Here is a 17,969-nt window from a genome sequence, read left to right on the forward strand (position 1 = left end):
AGACTGTTAACAGCTGCCTCGTTTCACACGTAAATGCTCCTCCTCGTAATTTGCGAGCCGTCTGAGACGCTCGTAAACCTTGAGCCATGCTTCATTGATTTCAATGAAGAACGGCTCAAATTACGTGGCAAAGAAGTGCCCTGCACTTCTTTGCCGAGGCAGTAAATTTACGAGTCGTCGTTTGACAGCTGTCAAACGACGACGCGTAAATTACAGGTCGTCTGCACAGTACGTCGGCAAACCCATTCAAATGAATGGGCAGATGTTTGCCGACGTATTGCAGCCCTATTTTCAGACGTAAAACGAGGCATAATACGCCTCGTATACGTCTGAAATTTGGCCGTGTGAACATACCCTTACAATGTATCAGTGAAGAGTTCGGACTGTTTACCTCTCAGAATTGTCTAGATTAGGGTATGTTCACACGGCCTATTTACGGACGTAAATCGGGCGTTTATGCCCCGATTTACGCCCGAAAATAGCGCCTCAATAGCGCTGACAAACATCTGCCCATTGAAAGCAATGGGCAGACGTTTGTCTGTTCACACGAGGCGTATATTTACGCGCCGCTGTCAAATGACGGCGCGTAAATAGACGCCCGCGTCAAAGAAGTGACCTGTCACTTCTTTGGCCGTAATTGGAGCCGCTATTCATTGACTCCAATGAATAGCAGCGCTAATTACGGCCGTAATTGACGCGGCGTTCAAGCGCCCGCACATGCCGGTACGGCTGAAATTACGGGGATGTTTTCAGGCTGAAACATCCCCGTAATTTCAGCCGTTACGGACCCCCGCCGTGTGAACATACCCTTAGATACAATAGTAACAACGTTTTAGCTCTTCAAGATTTCCTTATCACTTACGTGTCACGGGAGCAAAGACACAGTAAGGGTATGTTCACACGAGGGCGTCCGTTTCGGCTGAAATTACGGGGATGTTTCAGCCTGAAAACATCCCCGTAATTTCAGCCGTACCGGCATGTGCAGGCGCTTGAACGCCGCGTCAATTACGGCCGTAATTAGCGCTGCTATTCATTGGAGTCAATGAATAGCGGCTCCAATTACGGCCAAAGAAGTGACAGGTCACTTCTTCTACGCGGGCGTCTATTTACGCGCCGTCATTTGACAGCGGCGCGTAAATATACGCCTCGTGTGAACAGACAAACGTCTGCCCATTGCTTTCAATGGGCAGATGTTTGTCAGCGCTATTGAGGCGCTATTTTCGGGCGTAATTCGGGGCAAAAACGCCCGATTTACGTCCGTATATAGGCCGTGTGCACATACCCTAACTCTATAGCATATGAACCCCCAACAAACAGCTTCTGTATCTCAGCTTCTGGGATCCCTGGGAGTATAATATTCTGGGAAGAGGGATTCATTTCGATTTTAATGGCCCAACAATTGAGATAGTTTTAGTGGGAGATATAGCATTAAAAAAAAATGACCCTCGAGATCCCAACCAGTGATTTTCCAATATGCTGGAAAATATTTGGGCATTGGATACAGGTTTCTATTATCCGATTAAAGAGGAATGACTAAACGCACCAGGTGTCTGCGACACCGATAATAGATTGGGACTGCTACCTGCAAGGCATTCTGGAGAAGCCGTGTGTAAAATGACATCCGCACTCACTAGTGGCTGCATGAACTTCAAAAGCGTTGAAATCCGCTGAATCCGAAACTTTTGGAAAATTCGGACCACATTTGATTCATGTAGAATGGATGAGATATATGAGATATATGAGATAGATAGATAGATAGATAGATAGATAGATAGATAGATAGATAGATAGATAGATAGATAGATAGATAGATAGATAGATAGATAGATAGATATGATATATAGATAGATAGATATGAGATAGATAAGATAGATAGATAGATAGATAGATAGATAGATAGATAGATAGATAGATAGATAGATAGATAGATAGATAGATAGATAGATAGATAGATAGATAGATAGATAGATATGAGATAGATAGATAGATAGATAGATAGATAGATAGATAGATAGATAGATAGATAGATAGATAGATAGATAGATAGATAGATAGATAGATAGATAGATAGATAGATAGATGATAGATAGATAGATAGACAGACAGACAGACAGACAGACAGACAGATAGATAGATAGATAGATAGATAGATAGATAGATAGATAGATAGATAGATAGATAGATAGATAGATAGATAGATAGATAGATAGATAGATATGAGATAGATAAGATAGATAGATAGATAGATAGATAGATAGATAGATAGATAGATAGATAGATAGATAGATAGATAGATAGATAGATAGATAGATAGATAGATAGATAGATAGATAGATATGAGATAGATAGATAGATAGATAGATAGATAGATAGATAGATAGATAGATAGATAGATAGATAGATAGATAGATAGATAGATAGATGATAGATAGATAGATAGACAGACAGACAGACAGACAGACAGACAGATAGATAGATAGATAGATAGATAGATAGATAGATAGATAGATAGATAGATAGATAGATAGATAGATAGATAGATAGATAGATAGATATATGAGATTAGATAGATATATGAGATTAGATAGATAGATAGATAGATAGATAGATAGATAGATAGATAGATAGATAGATAGATAGATAGATAGATAGATAGATAGATAGAACTTATGTCAGTGGGACTACTGTCCATCAGGGTTGACTCTATAAGGGCTTGTCCACACACAACGGAATTGCTGCAGAGAAGTTCTGCAGCAATTCCGTTGAAAGTCTATTTACTTTCCGCTGTGGCATAAGTGCACCATTTCCGGCAGTTTTTATGGCAGAAAATGGTGCGGATTTTGCTGCGTTTTTCTCAATGCTGGGAGATAGTGACGTCTCCTCTGAAAACTGCAGCAATTTTGTCCACTTTCCGTAGCAGGAGTTGACATGCTGCTGTCCGAAAAATACTCACCGCAGGTCAATTTCATCTCGGAAATATTACGCACCGTGTGGAGGAGATTTGTTCAATCCCATCCACTTTGCTGCTACTTTATTTCCGCCCGGAAAAAAACGCGGCAATTCTGTTACGTGTGGACGAGCCCTGACAATGTTATTTTTTATCATATTCACATTGGAGGATGAAGTCGCAGTTAATCTGGGGGAAGAATTATCCGTGGACACTGTTGCATTTTAGGATCCATATTACGACTGCAACAAAAGCCCCCCCCCCCTTTACTGAACCAAACGTAGATCATTCTAGAACCCGATAGTAAAGTCAATTCACTAGAGCTGCGGAGATCCAGGTGTTGCGGCCATCATATGGATCCTAAAATGCCACAGTATAATGACCGTGTAAAATTATTATTCACGTGGAGTCACCACCATCACGTCTGACCACTTTGTCCATTGATTTGCCAAGCAGCAACCGGATACGTAAATTGTCTTATCTCTTCTGATAATATATTCCTCCCGCAATCAAACCGATCCCATATAATCCTCCATTAATACGAGAAGCCCCACATCTCCGCTATGTGAAGACTCCCCCTTTGCAATGCCGAGGTGTGATTGACATATCTGCCGCCCCTCCTGAACCTTGCAGCATGAATCCTAATCTGGAAGCAGCGTGATATTCTAGTGTCATCTGATAATACGGGAATATTATGAGAATATCCTTTGGATAAACATTGAGTGCAGATTAATTAAAATTGAGGATTGAACAGGCTGCAAATCCCTCTCACTGGTGTCTCCCGGGTCCTCCGCGCTGCTCGTTGTTCCATAGACCCTATCACTGGACTGTAATCCGAGAGGAAGAAGAAGATGCTGTCGCTTCATATAAAGAAGAGTAAAATGTATCCATGGGAACATTTAGTGTAATAACAAGCTGCAAATAGATGGGACTGAGCAAAAAATCCCAACAGTCACAGAGATGGTAACATTTAAAGTGCTATTCCAGAAGGCTCCGGAGACTGTAACGTGGATTAAGCGCATGCTTCATAATCATTTTTCCATTTAATTCCATTTAAAAATGTCAACCCTTAATTAAATGCACAGCAGAATAGTATAAAACAACCTGCCATCGAAGCAGAACCTATAGAACTGTTCATACTGAGCTCCTGCTTCAGGAATAGAATGCTAGCGCTCCAGTGAAGACCGACACTTTTACAGAAAACGCAGTAGGAGACAGCGAATGTATCACTATATAATCAGAGGCTCTGAAAAACTGGGTGACAACCGATCTGTGCATTACTGGATGTCACCCAGCATCTATTATCAACGTAGGAAAGCATGAAAACTCAAAATAGCTGCATGGAATAATTGCAGCTAGAGGGGCATCTTAGATGACCGGGGTCAAAAGCTATACCAGGGTCCTCGCCCTAACTGCCGATGGCTTTGCATGATCACATTAGATGGTCCCCATTTTCTGTAGCTACCAGTAGTCTTAGGAATTTCTATCTGTTATACACAGGGCTGGGGTATAGCATGGGTACACTGGGCAATCGCACTGGCGCCTCCCACCATAGTCTAAATGTACATAGTGACATTAGCCATTGTATTATCAATTATACAGTACAGTGGTATTATTTCGGCACAGCAGAGCTTTGTTATCTTGGTAGCACTGTATGGCATTGTTATATGTTCACTGCATGGCACTATATGGTGGAATCATATGGGCACCGTATGTGCTGTTACTGAGCACTGTAGGCCTCATGCACACGACCGTAGTGTTTTTCTGGTCCGCAAATTCCAGGACCGTGTTCCGTGAAATGTCCTCCGCAGTTCATCCGTATGTAATCCGCAGTTCATCCCAACACTTCCGCAAATCCGCAAACTGCGGTTGACACACGGAGGTGTACCCGCATTTTCCACGGGCCCATTGACTTCTACGGGCATGTCCGCATCGAATTTGCGGGCCGTAATAAGACATGTCCTGAGTTTGTGCGGCACGGATTTGCGGACATGCGGGGACCCGTGAAAACACGGATAGTGTGTATGGGCCCATAGAAATGAATGGGTCCGCAATTCTCCCGTGGATTTTCGGGGGAATTGCGGACGCAAAAACACGTTGGTGTGCAAGGGGCCTTATATATTTGGGTATTATATCACTGGTATTTCGATTGTGCTATATCAGTTCATTCTCCAATTTTCTCCTTTCACAAAAAAAGCACAATGTCCCCCCACACTTTGCCGAAGGGGTCTCTAAAAACCTTGATAAAATCCTTTACAGTGGACTGCCTCTCCACGCTTCACAGACTTGTTTTAGGAATCATTGCACAATAAATCCTGCAGCTCCATGAGAAAAATAAGCGAGACAAGAAGGCGAGAGCATGTCCTGCTCATCCTGTAGTGGAGGCAACGCGCAGCATAGCAGTAACTGTCACCTTTCTAGTTTTATTACCAGGACGGGGTCTTCAGGTGAATGAGATTCATTTGTATGCGGGGGACTAAATGTTACAATATAAACTTTGCTTTTTTTAAAGATAGTCACTAAAAGAGAGTGGTGGGCACTAAAAGAGAGTGGTGGGCACTAAAAGAGAGTGGTGGGCGCTGAAAGAGAGTGGTGGGCGCTGAAAGAGAGTGGTGGGCACTAAAAGAGAGTGGTGGGCACTAAAAGAGAATGGTGGGCACTAAAAGAGAGTGGTGGGCGCTAAAAGAGATTGGTGGGCACTAAAAGAGAGTGGTGGGCGCTAAAAGAGATTGGTGGGCACTAAAAGAGAGTGGTGGGCGCTAAAAGAGATTGGTGGGCACTAAAAGAGAGTGGTGGGCGCTAAAAGAGAGTGGTGGGCGCACTGTGCATATTTAGAGCTCTGCAGCAACAAGGAGATTTTTTTGTAAAGCGAATATGAGAATAAAAAAACACACCCCAAAATGTATCACCCTGTTTCTCCTGTGTTCCATTATTCTCCCATTGTGGCCCCCATATGATTAAAATAGGACCCACATACAGAATAATGCCCCCATATTGCCCCCACACAGTAACATGCTCCCATAGTGAACCACACACAGTGTAATGCTCCCATAAAGCCCTCTACACGGTATCATGCCCCCTACACAGTAAAATGCCCCCATAGAGTATCATGCCCCCATAATGCTCCCACACAGTATAATGTTTCCAAAGTGCCTCCACACAGGATCATGCCCCCATAGTGTCCCCACACAGAATAATGCCCCTATAGTGCCCCTACACAGTATCATGCCCCCATAGTGAACCACACATAGTATTATGCTCCATAATGCCCTCTACACATTATCATGCCACAGTATCATGCCAGTACTATGCCCCATAGAGTATCATGCCCCATAATGCTCCCACACAGTCAAATGTTTCCAAAGTGCCCCCACACAGCATCTTGCCCCTATAGTGTCTCCTCACAGTATCATGCCCCCTATAGTGCCACCCCAAAGTATAACGCCCCCATAGTGCCTCTCCACAGTAAAATGCCACCATAGTGTCTCCCCACATTTTGCTTCCCCATATTGCCCACTACACAGTGTCATGCCCGATAGTACCCCTACACAGTACAATGTCCCCTAGTGCTCTGTACATAGTATCATGCCCCCAATACAGTATTATGCTCCTATAGTACCCCGACAGAGTATAATACTCCCATAGTGCCTCCCCAAAGTATCATGCCCCCATAGTGACCCCTACACAGTATCATGCCCCATAGTACCCCCTACACAGTATCATGTCCCTATAGCACCCCCACAAACAGCATAATGCCCCATAGTGCCCCCTACACAGTATAATACCCCCTTACTGCCCCCTATGCAGTATAATGTCCCCATAGTGCCCCTAACACGGAGACTGTGCACCTAAAAAAATACTCTCCTAGCCCCGTTCCCACGACGAATGGAGCAGATCACTCTGCAGGTCTTCTCCGGTCTACGACTCGGTGCAGGCAGACGCGATGACATCACTGCCTCGCACATGCCTGGCGCAGTCACAGGATAAAAGATGGAGCTCCATCAGTGTATTCAATTGTATTTACAACCAGTAAAAATAATATCTTAGTCACGTAGCTGGATGGCTACGACTATGACCGCTCCGAAGACTATGCAGCTCTTTAGTCTCATTCCCCCTCCCCCCCACATGTTTCTCCGAGAAACTGCGTCTTTAGGGACTACGGGGCAATGGCCTGAAGTCGCCGGTTCTTAGTGAAACATGACGGGGGGAGGTAGGGCACAGAGACTACATGTTATTTAGTTCAGACAACACACTGCTCTAAGAATAAGACTATAAAAGGTGAAGAGCATTCGCCTCCGCAGTGGAGTAAATCATTCTACCAATAGCTCGTCCATAGTCCTTCATGTTTGAGGCAGATCTAGCAAAATTTTCTTTCGGCGTCCCACCCCCATCATAAAAAAAAATGGCCCATAAAAAAATATAATGCCCCCCCACAGTATAATGCCCCTTTAGTGCCCCCACACAGTATAATGCCCCTTTAGTGCCCCCACACAGTATAATGCCCCTTTAGTGCCCCCACACAGTATAATGCCCCTTTAGTGCCCCCACACAGTATAATGCCCCTTTAGTGCCCCCACACAGTATAATACCCCTTTAGTGCCCCCACACAGTATAACAATAATATTTAGTAATATAATATATTATAACCCCTTTAAGGACACAGTATTTTATCCTCTAAGTGTGCCCACAAAGTATAATGCCCCCTAAGTGCCACGCACAGTATATTGCCTGCTGTGGTAGCCCAACACAGTATAATTTCCCCTTAACGGCCCCCACACAATATAATGTCCCCCTTTTAGTGCCCCCACACAGTATAATGCCCCCTTTAGTGCCCCCTCAAAGTATAATTTCCCCCTTTAGTGCTCCAACACACCATAATGCCTTTTAGTGACCCACACACAGTATAATGCCCCCTTGTGACCTCCACATAGTATAAATAATGCCCCCTTTAGAGAAGAGAAAGAGCGCCCGGTCAAAACGGCAGCTGCAGGGTCACCGGGCCTGGGCGCTTCAGGAACACAAGCAGGGGAAGGGAGCCAGCGCAGCTCTCCTTTCCACTTGCTGAAGTGATGCGCCTTGTCTCACACCCCAAAGGTCGGCCCTGATTACATCCATATCCAGCAGGGACTGGCTGCACTATTCATTAGAAATTCTGCTTCATGAATAAAATGACGGAACGTCAGTGAAGACTGACACATACACAGGCAGAGGGGGGTGTAACTAAGCACAATCATTCAGATTGATACCGTTCATGGTCTGTTAAAAGCTACGTGACAATTACAACGAGCGCTGTGAAGACTTTTATTAGTAGTTGTCACTTAGAATCCGTAAGAGACCAAGAGAACTCAGAAATGGCAAAATAAAATAGCAAAACTCTGGAATAATTTTTTTATTTTAGGATAAACTCTTCTCTCTGTCAGACTGCAGAGACCACATTTTCTGCATCAGTAGTAATTGCATAGGATAACTCTGCCTGTCTTCGCTGACAGCCTACACGACGAGGTGGCAGCTCCCCGACGCCTCCCGTCTCTGGGAAGTATTTTTTTCACACTTGTCTTGATAATGAAGCACCTACAAATAACTGCATGAGACGGATATTAAACCCAGAAGATTCCTAATAAATAGAAGAAAGAAGTCGTCCCTTCCAGAGGTGTAACTGAAATCTCCTGGGTCCCAATGCAAAATCTGTAACAGGGCGATCCACCTACCGTGCGCCATTGATAATGCAGGGGTCTTCTTATGTGGCAGAGGGGTCATTTGTCGCCCTCAGGCTCCATGGCCCTGGCAGTTGGAACCCCGTTTGACTAATATGGAGGGGACCCAAGCAGGAGGCCACCTCTGATATCCAGGGTCGGCTTTTTGGGGGGCAAACTGGGCAATTGTCCAGGGCCCCCATCCTCTTAGGGCCCCCTGCCCACTATAGCAGCCGTAGTAGCAGGTACGGGGCCCGAGGGGGACCGCGCCACCCGGCTCATAACATAATATGGGCCCCCTCAAGCCCGGTGGCGTCACTAGCACCAGGTGGCACGGTGGCAGCGACAGCCACATTCAATTGTATCTGCGTACACAGGACGTAGTTGAAATTGAATACTATAGGCTACAGGCCACGTTTGGCCTGCTGCCTATAAGGCGCTGGGAAGAATCCCTGTGCAGGCCGGCATGATGATGCCACTGCATCACGCTGGCCTGTGCAAGAGTCAGGCCTGGAGGCTGTGAAGTGCTCCGTCCATCACAGGAACGGGGCTAGGTAAGTAAATTTTTTTTATGGGGCTTTGTGGCACTATATATAAGAGGAGGGGGAGCTGTGTGGCACTATATACAAGGGGAGGGGGAGCTGTGTGGCACTATATAAATGGGGAGGGCTGTGTGGCACTATATACAAGGGGAGGGGGAGCTGTGTGGCACTATATAGAAGGGAGGGCGCTGAGTGGCACTATATACAAAGGGGGCTGTGTGGTACTATACACAAGGGGGGCTGTGTGGCACTATCTACTAAGGGTGGGCTGTGTGGCACTATCTACTAGGGGGGTCTATATAGCACTGTATACAAAGGGGAGGGCTGTGTGGCGCTATCCCATGGGGCTGTGTGTGGTGCTATCTACAGTGGGGCTATATACAGGGGTGGGCTATCTATGGAGCACTATATACAGGGGTGGGCTATATATGGAGCACAATATACAGGGGTGGACTATATCTACAGGGGGCTATATACAGGGGTGGGCTATCTATGGAGCACTATATACACGGGTGGGCTATATCTACAGGGGCCTATATAGAGGGGTGGGCTATCTGTGGAGCACTATATACAGGGGTGGACTATATGTGGAGCACTATATACAGGGGTGGGCTATATCTACAGGGGGCTATATACAGGGGTGGGCTATCTATGGGGCACTATATACAGGGGTGTGCTATATCTGCAGGGGCCTATATAGAGGGGTGGGCTATCTGTGGAGCACTATATACAGGGGTGGACTATATGTGGAGCACTATATACAGGGGTGGGCTATATCTACAGGGGGCTATATACAGGGGTGGGCTATATCTACAGGGGGCTATATACAGGGGTGGGCTATCTATGGGGCACTATATATAGGGGTGGGATATATCTACAGGGGCCTATATGGAGGAGTGGACTATATGTGGAGCACTATATACAGGGTTTGGCTATATCTACAGGGGGGCTATATACAGGGGTGGGCTATCTGTGGAGCACTATAGGGGGAGCTATTTGTGGGACATTATATACAGGGGTGGGCTATATGGGGGCACCATCTACAGGGGGCTCTATGGCAGGCATTATCTACAGGGGGCACAGTGTGTGTGTGTGTGTGTGTGTGTGTGTGTGTGTGTGTGTGTGTGTGTGTGTGTGTGTGTAAGACAGGCAAGGCAGGGAGTTGAATCCAGCGATGTAGAGGATAAAATGGAAAGTTTCCAAGTTTACTAAATATCAAGGTTAAAACAGGATCCAGTGGAAAGTAATCCTGGTGTGCAGATAGAAGAGTGTCTCGGTCCAGTCTAGGGGCCTACGCGTTTCAGACGCTGTGCACGTCCTTAATCATGGCTATATCTACAGGGGCCTATATGGAGGAGTGGACTATATGTGGAGCACTATATACAGGGGTTGGCTATATCTACAGGGGGGCTATATACAGGGGTGGGCTATCTATGGAGCACTATATACAGGGGTGGGCTATAGCTGCATGGGCCTATATAGAGGGGTGGGCTATCTGTGGAGCACTGTATACAGGGGTGGACTATATGTGGAGCACTATATACAGGGGTGGACTATATGTGTAGCACTATATACAGGGGTGGACTATATGTGGAGCACTATATACAGGGGTGGGCTATATCTACAGGGGGCTATATACAGGGGTGGGCTATCTATGGGGCACTATATATAGGGGTGGGATATATCTACAGGGGCCTATATGGAGGAGTGGACTATATGTGGAGCACTATATACAGGGTTTGGCTATATCTACAGGGGGGCTATATACAGGGGTGGGCTATCTGTGGAGCACTATAGGGGGAGCTATTTGTGGGACATTATATACAGGGGTGGGCTATATGGGGGCACCATCTACAGGGGGCTCTATGGCAGGCATTATCTACAGGGGGCACAGTGTGTGTGTGTGTGTGTGTGTGTGTGTGTGTGTGTGTATGTGTGTGTGTGACACAGTGTATGGTACGCTATTATATTTAGGGGCGTAGTGTGTGGTATAATGAGAACTTTATCTATGTTTATAAGTGTAGAAATGTTGGAAAAGTGAGAAGCTGAAGACATCTGAGCGGCAAACTGCAGAAATGGGCTGTGACCGGGAGAAGTCATCATAGAGGTCTGGACCGGATGGAGAAAAAGAACTAGAATCTGAGACGTCACCGGTGAGTCACTTAATGTAAATGTTTATTCTGTCTTTAATCAGCACTGTAGTCACTGTATGATCTGCAGCGAGATGATGGGTGGTATGATTTTTTTTTGTGAAACAGCATCTCTCAGCATATCCTCACCACTGTTTGGGCAATGCTGGGAGTTGGAAACAAATTAGTGCAAACCTATACGGCAGGGGTTGCACTAAATTGAGCTGTATTTGTGCTGGTGTTTTATATATGTAATAAGCTTTGTTCTGGTGCTGTATATATGTAATGAGCTTTGTTCTGGTGCTGTATATATGTACTGAGCTTGGTTCTGGTGTTGTGTATAGAACTATATTGCTTGAAAAATGTATAAATGTTTTTATGCTCGAGTTACATAAAAAAAAATATGGAAAAGAAATGACACGTCATTGATTGGTAGAGAAAGCAAACATGGCGAGGGGGAAGGAGATGTCGGGAAAGAGGTTGGGGGGTGCCAAACTGAATCTTTGCCCCGGGTGCTTGAGAACCTAGCTACGCCTCTGGGTTGCACCTTCTCCGGCAGCTGGGACCCCCATTTAAATCATTGAGCGATCTTGTAATACATGACCATGCCGAATCCTCCAAAATGAGAACTACTCTTTGCAGCAGCTCTCTACTTTGGTTAATAGAGAGAAGGAATGGTCTCTAACATGGCATAAGGACAGGGGGTGTCTTGATGGGATAACCCCTTATAAAAGCATCTGTGGCTGAGCAGAAACCCATTACAACTTAAATTCAGTTGTTTATAGTTAGATGTGGTTCAGACAAAGCTGAATGACAACCAATATGGCCACCATTACAATGATCGCAAGGTTGTCACCCAGATTTATAATGGTGGTTTGCAGGAATTTTTATTTTTTGGGGGGCTCTTTTACAACTGAGAACAAATTGCTACTCTTGTGGGAGGTATAATGGTCGGCCATAATGGTAGTCACCCAGCATTCCCATTAACACATATAGAAAGCAAATAGTGTAGTACTTATATAATATAATGGTGCTGTAACCCTACACTAACCAGATATTTTCTTGATTGGTTTCCATGGCATTAAAACACGTGTTATCCTATAAGCCCCACAGAGTCAGGAACAGTAATGGGCATTCTTCAAAGTGTATCCGAGAAGTGAGCGGAGAACAGAGATCAATATCGGCGCATGAAACGTGTGACGCCGTCACATATCATCAGTGCTCTCCTACATAAAAATCTATTCTCTGCAACTTACTAACTTATCACCAAGTGTCTTTCATTCAATCAGGTTTCATGTCAAGTTCTTGAAGAACATAATGCGGCTGATACAGTGTGGCTGGTCTCAAAGGGTATTCTATGAATGTGACACTAAAATTTTGAGGACATTTTCTCTGATCTCTTGTTTGTCTTTTTCCAGAAAGTAGCTAAATTACAGCAGCCATTTTTAGCCGCTATGGAGCTATTCTTTTGTCACAGAGTCACCCAGACATTCCCTAAATTCATAGTCTCTGCTCTTTTCTCCCTTATCTTTATTCCGTGGTTCCTCCTGTTATATTTTACATTGATTTCAATGCAGTGCCTGATCTGTGGAGGCCTGAGTATAAAAATCTAGAAAATAAAAAAAAACTTTGGGGAGAATTTATTATCAGCTTTACGCCACTTGGCGTAAAAAAAAAGTAGCAAAATTTGGTGCACGCCATATATGTGCTAAAATTTGTGACTTCTCTTCCTCTGTTGGAGGCTCCTTCTAAAGTTAATGAGAACCACCAAAAAAATGTAATGTCTATGGGGTCTGCTAGGCTGTCAATCAGGATCTGGGGTTGGGTGAGACCTCAATTGTGTTTCATCAGAAGCCAATTAACCTACTAGTAATTGTTTGGACTATGGGAGGAAATCAAAGAATCTCCAGACAAACAGAGAGATGGTGGGACGTAAAGGAGACCGAACACTGGAAACAAAAAAGATCCTTTAGTACACATCAAAAATGTGAAAATACATTTTTAATATCTTTCTTCTGTGCTGAGATATGACCCATTATAGATAAAGGCCCAAAGCCTGAGGCTGCACTACTGAGAGATTCTGATGACATGTCCTCTTATTTTTTTCACGTGCAGTGTTTTCATGGAGACTTTAGCAATACACATAAAGGGGATAATTTATCAGACTATCTATGCCAGTTTTCTGGGCTACTAAAGTCGCAAAAGGGCCCAAAACTTTTGTCCTTTTTACACCGGCGTCGCTGCTTTTGTGGATAGGGGCGTGGCTTCACGAAATGGGTGGAGCCACAACAGCGTGACACCTTTATTATAATTAACACCAAAAAGCTGGTATAAATTATAGTGGAACTTTACGGCTAGGTACATTTGTATTCTTGTGACTGTGTTCAGAGAGTGACTCATCTCCTTCCATTCATTAACATGCAGGTTTGATTCTAGAAAATATTATCTCTTCTATAGGAAGACAATTGTGAGGCATCGGGCTTTATTTTGCATCCTCTGGTTTCCTACTTCCATAGTTTACAATCGTCTGCTTCTACTCATATTAAATTCTCTCATCATGGGATTACAGCAGTGAATCACTTTCTATACAGCCGATATCAATTTACACAAACTGCAGGCCGCCATTTTATTCTTAAAGGGGTTTTGCCACCACAATACTTAATATTAATGGGAGTTTAAAGGAGTTTTCCACGACCGGACATCTGATGACCTATGCACAGGATAGGTGATCAGTATATGATCGGCGCGGCTCCGACACCCGCACCCCGCACCGATCAGCCACTCCGGCTGCCTCTGGGCACCGGATGTTTTGATCGGTATGCAGTAGTTGGAGCCGGAAGCAGATTGCTCCGACCACTGCAGCTCTGCTCCTATTTACTACGGTTCCAACTACTACATACCGATCAAAACATCCGGCACCCAGAGGCAACCGGAGAGGCTGATCGGTGCAGGGTCCGGGTATCGGACCCCCACTGATCATATACTGATGACCTATCCTGTGGATAGGTCATCAGTTGTACGGTCGTGGAGAACCCCTTTAAGGCAGGACTAACAGGCTTCCTCTATGTGTGGGTGGGGGAAGCAGGACTCACAGGCTTTCTCTATGTGTGGGTGGGGATGCAGGACTCACAGGCTTACTTCATAGCCCCCATGCTGTTTAAGCCTGGGAGCTGGTGACTATCGGGTATGTCCCCTTAAGGGATTTACCCAGCAGCCTGGGTTCCCAGGTAGGGTGGGGTTTAAGTGGTGATAAGGGTGGGGGCTCTCCCATTCATATAAAATGTATTACCCAGGGGAGTCACTTCCTCTTTGACTCCCCTCCGGCCCTTGGAAGGAACCCTATAGACCAGGGGTCTCAAGCACGCGGCCCGCGGGCCGCATGCGGCCCCTGGGGCTGTCATCTGCGGCCCGCGGGACACAGAGCCGCTAGTATCGGCTCTGCTCTGAGACTCTGGAATTCCCTGACATTGCTGTCCACATATGAACAGCGATGTCTGGGGCTTCCCCAGAGCCGGAGTCCCGAGCAGAGCGCTGGTGTCGGCTCTGCTCCGGGACTCTGTGGAATTCCCTGACAGCGCTGTCCACATATGAACAGCGATGTCTGGGGCTTCCGCAGAGCGCTGGTGTCGGCTGTGCTCCTGAACTCTGTGGAATTCCCTGACATCGCTGCCCATATATGGACAGTGTGTCAGGGTCTTGCCCAGAGCGGAGCAGAGCGCTGGTGTCGGCTCTGCTCCTGGACTCTGTGGAATTCCCTGACATCGCTGTGCACATATGAACAGCGATGTCTGGGGCTTCCCCAGAGCCGGAGTCCCGAGCAGAGCGCTGGTGTCGGCTCTGCTCCGGGACTCTGTGGAATTCCCTGACAGCGCTGTCCACATATGAACAGCGATGTCTGGAGCTTCCCCAGAGCAGGAGTCCCGAGCAGAGCGCTGGTGTCGGCTCTGCTCCTGGACTCTGTGGAATTCCCTGACATCGCTGTCCACATATGAACAGCGATGTCTGGGGCTTCCCCAGAGCAGGAGTCCCGAGCAGAGCGCTGGTGTCGGCTCTGCTCCTGGACTCTGTGGAATTCCCTGACAGCGCTGTCCACATATGAACAGCGATATCTGGGGCTTCCCCAGAGCCGGAGTCCCGAGCAGAGCGCTGGTGTCGGCTCTGCTCCTGGACTCTGTGGAATTCCCTGACATCGCTGTCCACATATGAACAGCGATGTCTGGGGCTTCCCCAGAGCCGGAGTCCCGAGCAGAGCGCTGGTGTCGGCTCTGCTCCGGGACTCTGTGGAATTCCCTGACATCGCTGCCCATATATGGACAGTGTGTCAGGGTCTTGCCCAGAGCGGAGCAGAGCGCTGGTGTCGGCTCTGCTCCTGGACTCTGTGGAATTCCCTGACATCGCTGTCCACATATGAACAGCGATGTCTGGGGCTTCCCCAGAGCCGGAGTCCCGAGCAGAGAGCTGGTGTCGGCTCTGCTCCTGGACTCTGTGGAATTCCCTGACAGCGCTGTCCACATATGAACAGCGATGTCTGGGGCTTCCCCAGAGCCGGAGTCCCGAGCAGAGCGCTGGTGTCGGCTCTGCTCCTGGACTCTGTGGAATTCCCTGACATCGCTGCCCATATATGGACAGTGTGTCAGGGTCTTGCCCAGAGCGGAGCAGAGCGCTGGTGTCGGCTCTGCTCCTGGACTTTGTGGAATTCCCTGACATCGCTGTCCACATATGAACAGCGATGTCTGGGGCTTCCCCAGAGCGGAGTCCCGGGCAGAGCGGTATTATCGGCTCTGCTCCGGGACTCTGGGGAAGCCTCTGACATCGCTGTCCATACATCGACAATGATGTCAGGGGCTTCCCCAGAGCAGGAGTCCCAGTGATGTCAGGAGCACAGCTGGAGTCCCAGAAAGAGCCTACTAGTGCTGTGCCTGGGACTCCAGCTCTGGGCAAGCCCCTGACATCACTGGGGCAGCCTCTACAGAGGGCACTGGGGCAGCCTCTACAGAGGGCACTGGGGCAGCCTCTACAGAGGGCACTGGGGCAGCCTCTACAGAGGGCACTGGGGCAGCCTCTACAGAGGGCACTGGGGCAGCCTCTACAGAGGGCACTTTGGCAGCCTCTACAGAGGGCACTTTGGCAGCCTCTACAGAGGGCACTGTGGCAGCCTCTACAGAGGGCACTGTGGCAGCCTCTACAGAGGGCACTGTGGCAGACTCTACAGAGGGCACTGTGGCAGCCTCTACAGAGGGCACTGTGGCAGCCTCTACAGAGGGCACTGTGGCATTATCTACAAGTGGGTGTGTGACAGTATCTGAAGAGGACACTGGCATTATCTAGGGGTGTGTTGCATTATCTACAGAGGGCACTGTGGCCTTATCTACAGAGGGCACTGTGGCCTTATCTACAGAGGGCACTGTGGCCTTATCTACAGAGGGAACTGTGGCCTTATCTACAGAGAGAACTGTTGCCTTATCTACAGAGGGCACTGCGGCAGCATCCACAGAGGGCACTGCGGCAGCATCCACAGAGGGCACTGCGGCAGCATCCACAGAGGGAACTGCGGCAGCATCCACAGAGGGCACTGCGGCAGCATCCACAGAGGGCACTGCGGCCGCATCCACAGAGGGCACTGCGGCCGCATCCACAGAGGGCACTGCGGCACTATCTAAAAAGGGGCTGCCCAATCTTGACATGTGTGCTAACTGAGCCGCCGGACTGCATTTAGCGACACTTAAAGAGGCTCTGTCACCAGATTTTGCAACCCCTATCTGCTATTGCAGCAGATAGGCGCTGCAATGTAGATTACAGTAACGTTTTTATTTTTAAAAAACGAGCATTTTTGGCCAAGTTATGACCATTTTTGTATTTATGCAAATGAGGCTTGCAAAAGTACAACTGGGCGTGTTGAAAAGTAAAAGTACAACTGGGCGTGTATTATGTGCGTACATCGGGGCGTGTTTACTACTTTTACTAGCTGGGCGTGTATTATGTGCGTACATCGGGGCGTGTTTACTACTTTTACTAGCTGGGCGTTGTGTATAGAAGTATCATCCACTTCTCTTCAGAACGCCCAGCTTCTGGCAGTGCAGACACAGCCGTGTTCTCGAGAGATCACGCTGTGACGTCACTCACAGGTCCTGCATCATGTCAGACGAGCGAGGACACATTGGCACCAGAGGCTACAGTTGATTCTGCAGCAGCATCAGCGTTTGCAGGTAAGTAGCTACATCGACTTACCTGCAAACGCTGATGCTGCTGCAGAATCAACTGTAGCCTCTGGTGCCGATGTGTCCTCGCTCGTCTGACACGATGCAGGACCTGTGAGTGACGTCACAGCGTGATCTCTCGAGAACACGGCTGTGTCTGCACTGCCAGAAGCTGGGCGTTCTGAAGAGAAGTGGATGATACTTCTCGTCAGAACGCCCAGCTAGTAAAAGTAGTAAAAACGCCCCGATGTACGCACATAATACACGCCCAGTTGTACTTTTACTTTTCAACACGCCCAGTTGTACTTTTGCAAGCCTCATTTGCATAAATACAAAAATGGTCATAACTTGGCCAAAAATGCTAGTTTTTTAAAAATAAAAACGTTACTGTAATCTACATTGCAGCGCCGATCTGCTGCAATAGCAGATAGGGGTTGCAAAATCTGGTGACAGAGCCTCTT

The sequence above is a fragment of the Rhinoderma darwinii genome, chromosome 9, assembly GCF_050947455.1.
Source record: "Rhinoderma darwinii isolate aRhiDar2 chromosome 9, aRhiDar2.hap1, whole genome shotgun sequence".
NCBI lineage: Eukaryota > Metazoa > Chordata > Amphibia > Anura > Rhinodermatidae > Rhinoderma > Rhinoderma darwinii.